The 14505-nt window shown below is 35.2% G+C and overlaps 1 long non-coding RNA gene across 1 annotated transcript in view; it reads left to right on the top strand.

Moving 5' to 3' along the window:
• Positions 1-14505, top strand: part of LOC136829875 (uncharacterized) — a 304668-nt gene that overhangs the window by 280934 nt on the left and 9229 nt on the right. The gene's annotated exons all lie outside the window — the stretch shown is intronic.

The following is a 14505-nucleotide window of genomic DNA, read 5'->3' on the forward strand; positions in this document are numbered from 1 at the left end:
AAAATATATCGCTTTCACTGAAGTTCGGCCGATTTCACTGCCCACAAAAAGTAGTGTTCCTTGGGTAAAAATCCTTCACAATCCTTTCTCCAGCTTTTCTCTTATCCTTCCAGTGACGTGGGAATCCAGTTTTCTGCGTAAAGTCGTAAGAACAGAAGAATAACGTCTTTTTCCGTAAATATTTTAAGGACACTCTCCCATGACGCGTCCTGTTAACTTAAGGAGCGCTTGTTTTCGAAATTCCTTCCCAGAAAAAGGATGGAATTGTGAAATGTGGGTAAAATCATGCGGATTTTGTGAGTTTTTGCAAATATTATGAGTTTTTAAACGCGTGTTTTAATGTTTTAATTCTATTTTGGATAAGTGTGGGCGCAGCTATTTTGATTTAGGTAAAATACATTGTAATTTTGCCTATAAACAAACCCGCTAGAACTGTTTGTTGTGCTCGACTAAGGTAATGCGAACGATATTTGCACTCTCTCTCTCTCTCTCTCTCTCTCTCTCTCTCTCTCTCTCTCTCTCTCTCTCTTAGCTCGTGAATAAATTTCGCGCCATAAGAACGCCTGATAATTGTATCCGGTTCTTGGACGAGTTAGCACCACTGATCTCTATAATGGGGTCCGCGATTAGCGCGAGTTGACTTGGAATAGCGTTTGGATTTGAGCGAAAAAAAATAACAATAAATTTGTTATTATAATCTTTATAATAGTTTAATAACCTTTGTAGGATCATGTTTTATTTGTGTCGAATTTAAATTCCTCGTATCATTCCTATGATTCCACAGTGTTAGGCCTAAGGAAGCTCATCTGCCAGTGTCCTGTGACACTCACAGGTGGTCACCCTTCCAGTTACTGACCACCAGTATTGTTTAGCTTCATCCTTGACCTACAGGCCTCATAGTGCCCCATCACCACTTGCATCACCGCCAGTGGGCCCTCAACAGAAACTAGACTCGGTTTCAGAGTAAAATGAAACAAATTGGTCAAAATATTGCTTTAGTGTTCTTTTAGTCCTAAGTAATGGAGGTGGCTGCATACTATGTGCCTTTAATGGCACACTGTAGATGCTACGACGCGACCCAGTAGTCTGGTTAAATGATTCTGTAATGATTCTAATCATAGTACTGCTGGTCGGAGGAAGTATAATGTAGCGACAAGTATTTCACGCATGAGTCGATGAATATAATTGATTCTTTCCCGTTTTATAGGAAATTCCTGTCTAGATACACAGGGTGGTCTCACTTATAATGACTGTAATGTATCTGTAATGTTACTGTAATGTTTCTGTAATGTTTCTCTTTTGAGTTGGGAAATGGATGGATATTTATGTGGCTTGATTTTATGGGAGTTGAACACGCATGCTCCGAGCACACTTGTGCTCGTACACACTGTGTACTATGTGTTTTATGTGTTCATATACAAAAAAATATAATATTTCTATACGATAAATGGTGAAGTAGGCTATACGCCTATATCACTGTATCTAAAACAAGAACCTGGTTCGAATCCCTGCAGGGGCAGATGCTGTTATCAGTGATATATTATATTCTTTTGAATGTAAGTTACTTGCAAGGTATGTGTGTGTGTATATATATATATATATATATATATATATATATATATATATATATATATATATATATATATATATATATATGGTACATATATATATATATATATATATATATATATATATATATATATATATATATATATATATATATATACAGTATATATATATATATTTATATATATAAAGAAATAAGTGAAACGAACACTTACATAAAGTTAAAAGTAATGTAAGCTACAGTAATAATTACCAGAGCATAACAATACTTCCTGTAGGATACTAGTTAAAGCCTACAGTAGGAATCTTATTTAGAAAGTGAGAATGATAAATAGAGGAGGATGACATTTGGACTGGTAGAAGAACAATAGTGTGATTTAAAGAGTAAGTGTGAGTGTCGTACAATTGTTTATGAAAAGCTGTGTGAGAAAGTTTGAATTTAAAAGGGAAAAAGCTGCGTTAGGCCTACAAAAAAAATCTTACAATAGATTGGATAAGGGCTAAATAGATTGTGAAGGATTGGAACATGTAGGAAAGAAGCGAGTGCTCGAGCGAAAGACAGGAAAAAATCAGAAAAAAGAGAATTCTAAGAGTAGCTGCCTCTCTCTCTCTCTCTCTCTCTCTCTCTCTCTCTCTCTCTCTCTCTCTCTCTCTCTTATTTTGTATATATATATATATATATATATATATATATATATATATATATATATATATATATATATATATATATATATATATATATATATATAAATATATATATATATATATATATATATATATATATATATATATATATATATATATATATATATATATATATATATATATATATATATATATATATATATATACACATATACATATATATATATGAATAAATACATACACACATTATATATATACTGTGTATATATATATATATATATATATATATATATATATATATATATATATATATATATATATATATGCATTAAGCTACAAACGTCCTTTAATATCCAATTCACTCTACCTCGGAAATAATATATTTTCATGTATGTTACCCGAAGGGGAATTTTTTTTTTTAGTTGATAATAAGTTCGTCGTCTCGTGGACTCGAACCACGGAAGACAAGAACCCAGGAATACAGTGACGCGCGTTAAACTGAGTTCTTGTCTTCGTGGTTCGAGCCCATGAGACGACGAACTTGTTGTTAACTAAAAAATTCCCCTTCGGGTAACATACATGAAAATATATTTCCGAGGTAGAGCGGATTGGATATTAAATGACGTTTGTAGCTTAATGCTTGTACTGTATAATTTTATGAATCACGGTGATGTGATAAAATTCATTCATATACTGTTTTTTATCACACCGTGATTTATATACAATCATGAAGCTACAAATGTCGCTTAATATCAAATTCACGCTACCTCGGGAATATCTCCGATGGAGAATTGTCGCCGAAGGGGAATTTATATAAGTGATAAATGCATTGGTATCGTCGGGACACGAAACCCATTCAGCGACTCCAGTAGACGCTACCCACTGAGCTATCAAGAGAGGTGTAAGTCTTTGCCAAGTATGCTGTACTGTTTTTACCCATCGTGAGCGGGGAAATTGTACTTAGCCTCGGCAATGACCCACCTCCACCATGACAGTTCATTGGTACGTTTGGAACACGTAGCTCTTATTATGAAATTTTTTATCACACCGTGAATTTGATATTAAGCGACATTTGCAGCTTCATGATTGTATATAAATCACGGTGTGATAAAAAATTTCATAATAAGAGCTGCATGTTCCAAACGTACCAATGAACTGTCATGGCGGAGGTGGGTCATTGCCAAGGCTAAGTACAATTTCCCCGCTCACGACGAGTAAAAACAGTACAGCATACTCGGCAAAGACTTATACCTCTCTTGATAGCTCAGTGGGTAGCGTCTACTGGAGTCGCTGAATAGGTTTCGTGTCAAGGGTTTGTGTTCCGACGATACCAATTCATTTATCACTTATATAAATTCCTCTTCAGCGACAATTCTCCATCGGAGATATTCCTGAGGTAGCGTGAATTTGATATTAAGCGACATTTGTAGCTTCATGATTGTATATAAATCACGGTGTGATAAAAAATTTCATAATAAGAGCTGCATGTTCCAAACGTAACAATGAACTGTCATGGCAGAGGTGGGTCATTGCCGAGGCTAAGTACAATTTCCCCGCTCACGATGGGTAAAAACAGTACAGCATACTCGGCAAAGACTTATACCTCTCTTGATAGCTCAGTGGATAGCGTCTACTGGAGTCGCTGAATAGGTTTCGTGTCAAGGGTTCGTGTCCCGACGATACCAATTCATTTATCACTTATATAAATTCCCCTTCGGCGACAATTCCCCTTCAGAGATTTTCCCGAGGTAGCGTGAATTTGATATTAAGCGACATTTGCAGCTTCATGATTGTACATAAATCATGGTGTGATAAAAAATTTCATCATAAGAGCTGCGTGTTCCAAACGTACCAGTGAACTGTCATGGTGGAGGTGGGTCATTGCTGAGGCTAAGTACAATTTCTCCGCTCATGATGGGTAAAAACAGTACAGCATACTCGGCAAAGACTTATACCTCTCTTGATAGCTAAGTGGGTAGCGTCTACTGGAGTCGCTGAATAGGTTTCGTGTCAAGGGTTCGTGTCCCGACGATACCAATTCATTTATCACTTATATAAATTCCCCTTCAGCGACAATTCTCCATCGGAGATATTCCCAAGGTAGCGTGAATTTGATATTAAGCGACATTTGTAGCTTCATGATTATATATATATATATATATATATATATATATATATATATATATATATATATATATATATATATATATATATATATATATATATATATATATATATATATATATATATATATATATATATATATATATATATATATATATATATATATATATATATATATATATATATATATATATGTATATATATATATATATATATATATATATATATATATATATATGTATATATATACATATGTATAATATAAATAATATATATATATATATATATATATATATATATATATATATATATATATATATATATATATATATATAAAAATATATATAAATATATATATATATATATATATATATATATATACATATGTATAATATAAATAATGTATACATATATATATATATATATATATATATATATATATATATATATATATATATATATATAAATGTATATATATATATATATATAAATTTATTTATTTATATAACAACTGCAGTCGTGTTCTCTCTCTCTCTCTCTCTCTCTCTCTCTCTCTCTCTCTCTCTCTCTCTCTCTCTCTCTCTCTCTCTCTCTCTGAAGGTCATTACATCAGAAATGAAGCCATAATTGGCTTGTAACTACGTGTTTATTCTCGAGTTCTATAAGAAAGAGGAAGAAGCGGAAATCGCCGTTTTAGAAACTTGACAGACGATGATTTATGGTGAATGAGAAAGTTCCTTTTTTTTTCCCTACAGCTCTACTCTCCTTTCCCCTGCCTGCCGAATGTATACAGGTGAAAGTGTTTAACTGATTATTATTATTATTATTATTATTATTATTATTATTATTATTATTATTATTATTATATATATAATATATATATATATATATATATATATATATATATATATATATATATATATATATATATACAGTATATATATATTTTCACAAACGCCTTCTACTTTTGTCGTGATTTCCCCTCTTGATTTTGCGAAAATAAGTGAATTAGAATATTTATCTCCCGAATATGAATGAACGTACATTTCAAAAGAAGCCCTAGTTGTTTTGATGTTTTCACACCAAAGTGTTCCCATGTTTTCCTAGGCTCAGATAAGCCGGTGCAGGTGACTAATGAGAAACAAAGTGCAGGACCCTACTGCGAGTCATTACTGAAACTGACCTGACCCTAGTAAATGCGCCCCTAAGGTGACATTTCTCGCAGCCGCTTGCAAATAGCACGCCCCTTTGAGAGTTCCTTCTATTGTTACTATTATTCTCAGTTCCCAAGTCACGCGTGCCCCTTCAAATTCTTCTGAGTTTCCCCTCTTTCCAAAATACCTGCGATGCCATCAAGGCTCACCTTTCTTGACCTGACCTGCACTTGCGGCTCCGCCTACTAACACCTGCATCCCCGCCAACAAATCCCTCGACTCTCCCATCTAATTGTCACCCCAATGACACCTCTTCTCTCAAACTCTTATCTGGCCGCCAGACAGTAGCCTTTCCAGGTACCTAACTGGATTAGCGACACCCCTACGAGGAGGACAATGGAGGAACCATTAATAAGAGGTTATCAGAAGTGTCAAAATACAACCATCCTTGGCGCCGATCTTGGTATATATACTGGCTCCAACAGACCCTTCTTTGCTAGTCACCTTCCAGACTTCACACCTCTAGTGCAACCTGCGCTAGTCCATCTTCAGAAGCCACACCGCTAGTATAGTCTATGCTAGTCCTCCTTCAGGTGTCTCCCTGCTCATAAACACTCTGCCCAACCTTCTTCTGAAGACACACCGCTAGTATACACCGTACTGGCCACCTCTACAACACCACTCTATGACACCATCCTCCTGGCACTCCACACACACACACCCGCTAGTCAAACCTGACACTACTCTGCTAGTCTGCTGTCCTAACTTCATGCCACTGGACACCTGGTGCTAGCTGCCTCCCACGGACATCACCCCTGCTGAATTACCTGACGACGTCCCCTTGTCCAGAAGCTACCAAGAGACTGCACCCAAATCCTACTTGAAGCATTCCTACGCTGCCACACTGAAGATTCACGTATCCAGCTGCTCACTTCTACGTGCTGATGTCCTACTTAGCCCCCCAGGGCCCCTACCTTCATTTTACTTCTCCTCTGTTTGGGAACCTCGAGTGACAATGTTTCTGCTGACGCCATACTGCAGAAACTTGGGTCTACGTCCCTCATGTCTTGTCCACAGACCTAAGGTGATGTGATTGGAAGTTGTTTGTTGGTCCCTTAACTATCCTAACTGTGTTTATGTACCTGTTCTCCCAAATACCTGTAACCATATTCCTGTCCCTCTCCTTCAGAGAGCCCTGTGATTTTGATTGTGGTGGAATTGTGATCAATAGTGACTTGTTTTAGTTTCATTCACGTATTTGTGTATTGTCTTTAGATTTTGATTATTACATAAACAGTGCTTTGTACTTAGCCTATGTGAATTCATTTTTATTACACTCGAGTCTATTCGTATGTGTTTCAACTCTCCTGCTCTTGCAGATTCATGACTTCGAGTCCCTGTTGTGTGAGATCAACTGTAGGTCAATGGTGCCACCTTCCTGCATACCCAGATGCCATATCTGGTCAAGATATCCGGACAGTCAACAGTGCATATGCTTTTGCTCATTGTACCCCTTACTGTGCATCTTGGGATTCTCCCCGAACTCTGTTTTACATGTTAGTCTAGAAAGGCTGAATAGTGTATAAAGATCTGTAGTTGTGGATCTTTGCTTGAGTACGTTTGTGATACTTTGTGCAACGTAATTCTTAAATCGTGCCACAGAGCTCAGTTGATAGCTCCTGTGCATATTTCATCTTCTGCTTTAATTAGTGAATTATAATATTTAGTGGACATCACAAGTTTACCTTCAATCCTTTTTTCATTGATTGGTAATTCAAAGTATTTTTCACTTGCATCTTTTCTCTGTTCATTGCAGTGCTGCGCCCCCTTCAGTCAGGTTTAGTTTCCAGAAATCATGTTTTAGAGCCACCTTTCCTTCACACAACAGTGAAGCCATGACAATATATATATATATATATATATATATATATATATATATATAAGTGAATCTTTAAATTCTATGCATTATAAACACGTGCTTAGTGATATCAATATATATATATATATATATATATATATATATATACATACACACATATATAATTATATATACTGTATATATACATACATATATGTATATACATATATATGTATATATATGCATCTATATGTATTGAATATTTCCATTTTATGCATCATAAACTTTTATGTAGAAATATATATATATATATATATATATATATATATATATATATATATATATATATATATATATATATATATATATATATATATATATATATATATATACAGTATATATGTAAGTATACATATATATATATATATATGTGTGTGTGTATACTTACATATATATATATATATATATATATATATATATATATATATATATATATATATATATATATATATATATATATATAATAGTATAAGTGAATCTTTTCATCACAAATTATATTACCAACTCGTCCCTATCAATGACTTTAAATACCAAAATGTAATTTTTGCATTTTTATATATAATATAAATGATACCCAGACCGGCTTATTTACCCGAAACAAACTGGTCTGATATACAGACCAAGATAATTAATCCTACGTCCTATCCATTCCTTTCCAATCCTGAGGGCCTACCGTGGTGCTAAAACTACCAACAATCCTTGGGGAGATGTTGCAAATGGCGGTAGGATACGTGGAGTCTAGTGGAAGCCGGTTTAGTCAGCAGAGTTAAATACAGCAGTATCCGGTCACGTGACAGCGCATTAGCCGTAAACGTATTGGTGTTTTGCTTAAGTAGAAGCATTGCTGTCCTTTGAGAAAGTCTACATACGCACAAACATATACTTTAGGCCTACGTGTCTATACACCCAACAGCACAAACATATAGGTCTATGTATTTATATACATTATGTATGTGTATGTCTTTATAAAAATAGATAAAAAAAAACTGTAGCAAAGAAATTAAACAGTATACACACTAAAAGCTGTATCAAAGAAATAAAACTATATACACAACCAAACAAACACAGGCTTATGTATCTATACACAAACAACACAGCAGGCTTATGTATCTATACACAAACAACACAGTAGGCTTATGTATCTATACACATAGCACATAAACGTATAGATCTATATGTGTACAAGTGTTTATGACAATCGACAAACAAACGAAAAACTGTATCATAGCGAATAAAACAACAAAGATGGCTCAGTAAATATATCCTATTAGTCCTAGTATTGAGGATTCCTCATACATCCTACAGTTTTTTCCTATTTTTATAATAGCTTATTCATGACGTTTATGCATAGTGTCCGTTGGTCTAGTGGTAAGATACGCGCTCTGTGTGCACGAGACCCAGGTTCGAGTCCTGGACGGACTACGAGGTACCTTTATGGTTTTATAGGTGGCAAAGTTATGAGTTTTAAAGTTAAATATATTCGTTTGCACGAGATCAATTGTAAAGTTTGATTAAAACAAACACTTTAGTAGAACTTTTGTGTTGTGTGGCAGCTTTGCTTGAATGGAGGGATGCAACAAACCGCTAGATTTGGCTTTTCAAATTTAGGTTTTTCAACATTTTCGTTAAACTTTAAGAATTTAATGTGTTTTTTATATGGAAGAATGATGCGGTGAACACCGTTCTCTTAGGAAATTATAAAATAAACTTAAAATAAATTGTTTTTTTAGATGTATTTTACGATTTTATGGGGAATAAATTTCATGTCATGATATCTTTGCTTTGTTCGGTATCACCTGAGTTCAACTCTTAACTTCAGTTGGTGCGTGGTAATGTGTAGATAATAATAATAATAATAATAATAATAATAATAATAATAATAATAATAATAATAATAATAATATCACTTTTTAGAAATGGGAAGTACTGATGGAGAGAGAGAGAGAGAGAGAGAGAGAGAGAGAGAGAGAGAGAGAGAGAGAGAGAGAGAGAATAGTGGTCATACTGTACTATGAATCATGTCCGTATCAGATAAGTACAGCTATGAAAATAAAAAAAAGTTATTGCCTGTTATCAAATATACTAAACTTTATTGTTTAAAATGTCATGAAGGGATCCGTTTATAAAATCATATAATTTTCCTTTTATTTTGAAAGCGTTGCTTAATATGTAATTACTTCAAACTCCGTTAGTTATAAACTTAAGTCTCTCTATCTCTCTCTCTCTGTTCAGTGTAAAAGAGAGAGAAAGAAATTGGAATTAGCGTTAAATAACATAACAGGTAATCAGATCGTAAACTCTCTCTCTAAGAGTTGCATGACTTCCGATAAATATTTTGTTTTTATTCAGTGGTTCAGAGTTTTCCTAGATTACTTGTGGCTCCTCATGATTACATGAGTGTGTAAAAAGACGTGTATCACGATCAATTCTCTCTCTCTCTCTCTCTCTCTCTCTCTCTCTCTCTCTCTCTCTCTCTCTCTCTCTCTCTCTCTCTCTTTACACACAGACATGCGCTCACGTTCACTTATCAGACTTCGTCTTGTGAATATAACTAGAAAAAATGGTAGTAGCAGTAGTCGATGACTAATGAAACAGAGAGAGAGAGAGAGAGAGAGAGAGAGAGAGAGAGAGAGAGAGAGAGAGAGAGAGAGAGAGAGAGAGAATTGTCAGTTGCATATTAGGCCTAATAGGCTACATTGATTCCTCTGTAAGTCATGACACTAAACATATGCGTGTATGTATGTACTGTATGTGTGAGAGAGAAAGCGAGAGAGAGAGAGAGAGAGAGAGAGAGAAAGATAAACTTCTCTTTTACTCACTCTCGCTTTTTGTGTCCCTGTGGTTTTATAAAGATCTCCATGGGAAAGTGTTCGGCCATTTGTAATTTCCAAGTTTCCTTGTTACCCAGAATGGAACCGCACAGCCATACACTCTACGCCCACGCTGTGTGGGTGGGGTGGGTTTTGTGGTGGTTGCACCCACTGTGTAATGGTTGTAGTAAAGGGCTTTTGTGGGTGTGGGTGTGTGTGCGTGGTTTTACGTAGGGGTTCCATGACAGTTATTTTTCTTGTTCTTTTGTGGCAATTTCTTTCTGATCTTACTTGATGTTACGTAAAGCTTGCAATGGATAGGCTTGCTGCTTCTAGTCTCTCTCTCTCTCTCTCTCTCTCTCTCTCTCTCTGTGTGTGTGTGTGTGTGTGTGTGTGTGTGTGTGTGTGCAACAGTTAGATAAGGTTTAAAGGAAGATTCTGTGACCGTTTCATTTAAAAGGCTTATGTTGTCTTTTAAAATGTCTTAGGCTTATGTTGGTGCACTTCAGATAACATTGCAGATTTTCAGGTAATAAGAATTACGTTGATTTAAATGTTATTTTTGTTACATTATGCTTTAAATGATATAATATATCGTAATATTCTAAATGACAATATATTTGTTAAATTGGGTTCTTTAAGGACGGCGAAAGCGTTGGGACCACAGTTTGCACTGAAGTCTATCGACGCATTTGGCGAGGAATTGTGGTTTCCGGTTTAATGTTGGACTCTCTCTCTCTCTCTCTCTCTCTCTCTCTCTCTCTCTCTCTCTCTCTCTCTCTCTCTCTCTCTCTCTCTCAGTAGTATGCCAAGGTTTGTAGGAGTCTCAGTATCTGTTTAGTTAAGAGTTGCTACTTTTTCCTCCGCACAAACTAGACCAACGGACTTAACATTTTCTCTAATTCCTAATAACGCCACTTTTATTCATTCCATTGGTCCTCGGCCCTCATTGTGACCCCATATACCGCTCTTCTTTCAATTTCAATCCGGTTATTTCTCGGCTCCAGTATCCATTGCAGATGTAGACTCGCCTTTTCTGGAAGAGTGGTTTCTCTGTCGGCAGGGATGTTGATGCCTTCCGCCGTACCTTCTGGTACCAGTCGTAATAAGCGTTCTGTTTAACCAGTGTTCTGTCCTCGGCGGCTTTTCGTCATTACGAGGGAGAAATTTTGAAATTCCGTGGCCGACCGTTAACTGTTTTAACTGTCTCCTTGTGGTCCTTTTACCCGGGAAAATTGACCAGTTGCTGGAATCGGTTGGTGGACATTTTTGCGCCGAGCTGAACACGCGGCAGATGCTGTTTTATCGTAGACCGATACGCCACAAACATATGATGATTGGGTTTGCTGGCTCTCTCTCTCTCTCTCTCTCTCTCTCTCTCTCTCTCTCTCTCTCTCTCTCTCTCTCTCTCTCTCTCTCTCTCTCTATTCTCCATTATTATCTTTTAGTTTGCATTAGTGTGTCTAGTTTTGCTCTCTCGACTAAATGTGCATTTTGTTCTCGTTAAATGTGCTCTGGTTTCTGTCATTGTTAATTTTGACTTTCATATTAATGTGCCTTTTGCTCTATGTTAATGTTGTTTTAACTTTGCTATCTTCATTACTTTAGCATTTTTCTCACCATTAATCATTTTTAAAATAACATTCAAGTGCATTTTGCTTCTTCTGTTAATGCATTAGTTCAGTTTATACTTTTACCACTTTAAATTATTCCAAATTTTGAATTTCTCTCTCTCTCTCTCTCTCTCTCTCTCTCTCTCTCTCTCTCTCTCTCTCTCTCTCTCTCTCTCTCTCTCTCTCTCTCTCTCTCTGTTATGCAATGATCAAATAGCAATACTATTGGCAAAATGCAAAGCAAAAATGGGAATGTTGTTCCGGCACTTCAAAACAAGAAAAGCTGAACGCATGATTATGCTTTATAAAACGTACGTACGTAGTCCACTAGAATATTGCAATATAATATTGTACCCACACTACCAAAAGGATATTGCACAAATAGAGAGTGTACAAAGGTCATTTACAGCTAGAGTAGAATAAGGACCTTGACTACTGAGAAAGACTACAATTCTTAAATTTATATAGTCTTGAAAGGAGAAGAGAACGCTACATGGTAATCCAAGCATGGGAACAGATAGAAGGAATTACCGAAAACATCATGGAGCTAAAAATATCAGAAAGAGCAAGCAGAGGTAGATTAACAGTGCCCAAAACTATACCAGGAAAACTAAGGAAAGCACACAGGACATTTATCCACCACGCACCAGCATCGATAATGCAGCGTCTATTCAATGCGCTACCAGCTCATCTGAGGAACATAACAGGAGTGAGCGTAGATGTGTTTAAGAATAAGCTCGACAAATATCTAAGATGCATCACAGACCATCCAAGACTGGAAGATGCAAAATATACCGGAAGATGCGTTAGCTATTCTCTGGTAGACATCAAAGGTGCCTCACACTGAGTGACCTGGGCAACCCGAACGAACTGTAAGGTCTTGTAAGGTCTGTAAGGTCTCTCTCTCTCTGACTTTTCATACTTTAGTTCCACTTTACTGCTTCTGCTATTCTCTTTTATTCTTTGCTTCTGGCCTGGGCAGGAAAAATGGTATCAGGTTGCCAGGGCAATAAGAAAGTTTGGACTTTAATTAACGTTTACGATATATGCCAAATCTTGTAACAGCAGAATTCACTTTCTTTTAAAGATGACGTTTTACAATTATTTAAAATAATGTAATTTCACACTAAATTTAGATAAATCTGACGTAAATATCGTAAAAGTCTACTGTAAAAAATTATTTTCATTATTTTAGTAGATGTTGTTTTTGGGCTTCTTCTGCGTCGTCTGCAGCTGTGCGTGGTTACACGAGTCTACGTTGAATGTATAAACGTTTTCTATAAGTAGTCCGTTAAATGATGCGTTCAAATGCCATAGAGATATTGATTTCCTCTCTCTCTCTCTCTCTCTCTCTCTCTCTCTCTCTCTCTCTCTCTCTCTCTCTCAAGAACTAGTTTCAAAAGATTAAAAAATGATGAAGCCTCTGACTGACTCCGTTTTCATCATTGTGACCCAGTAACCTTAAGGTCTGATTCCTGAGGTCTGTTTTCATATTCAAACTCTAGATTTTCTTGATAAATTCCTGTGGAGGCCCATTAAAGGTTTATTGGGAGTCTTTTGTACCATCAGGGCCTGGCTTTTATTGTTAGTCACTCCTTCAAGAATTTATTTTAAAGGGGAACTCGTGTAGGCCTAGTCAGACAGTCTGGGTGAAAAATTATAATTTTTATTCAGGAAATTGTTACGGGAATTTTTTTGTTTCTTAGATTGTAAAACTTGAAAGCTCAGTTATCAGTGGCTTTTAGTAAGAATCAATGACTATCAATGTAAAGAAAAAATTAAGATAATCGAATTTAAAAATTAATCATAGGCCTATCACCAAGCTGCCATCACCTCCAACTCTGCTGCTGTCAGAAACTCAGGAGCAGTTTGGATGTTGCATCGAAGTCAGGAAAGGTGAAGATTTAATATTTGCTTCAGTTAACTGTTGAAACATTTTTAAGTGGGCAAAACAGGAAATTATATATATATATATATATATATATATATATATATATATATATATATATATATATATTTGAAGTTTTGTGCAATCTTTTGAAAAATAAAATTTAAAATTCCAAATAGAAAAATTACAGTATGGGAGTTATTTTCCAAAACTAAGTAAAATCACTTTCAACAAACACACACACACACACACACACACACACACACACACACACACACACACACACACACACACACATATATATATATATATATATATATATATATATATATATATATATATATATATATATATATTGTATGCTTGTTAAAAGTGATTTTACTTAGTTTTGGAAAATAACTCTCATACTGTAATTTTTCTATTTGGAATTTTAAATTTTATTTTTCAAAAGATTGCACAAAACTTCAACAAAAGTAACTCATACAGATAGGTCAATAAAATTTTCTTCATTCAAATCATTTTTGCATTCCCAGGCGAGAGTTCACGTATTACAACCAAAAGGCCAGGTCCATTTGTTCACCCCCAAACTGAAAGCGCTTGAGAAAACAGTTTGCCTGACTTGTTTTGCTTTCTTTGTTATCAGTTACACAAGGTTTTTGTAATTCAATATTTTTAAGTTTCTTAATTGTTATTTAATACATATAGGTCAATTCTTAGCTCCTTCTCTCCCATTTTTGCAGACAGGTATTCATCCTCTCTCTCTCTCTCTCTCTCTCTCTCTCTCTCT

Source organism: Macrobrachium rosenbergii, chromosome 45, assembly GCF_040412425.1.
Source record: "Macrobrachium rosenbergii isolate ZJJX-2024 chromosome 45, ASM4041242v1, whole genome shotgun sequence".
Classification (NCBI taxonomy): Eukaryota; Metazoa; Arthropoda; class Malacostraca; order Decapoda; family Palaemonidae; genus Macrobrachium; species Macrobrachium rosenbergii.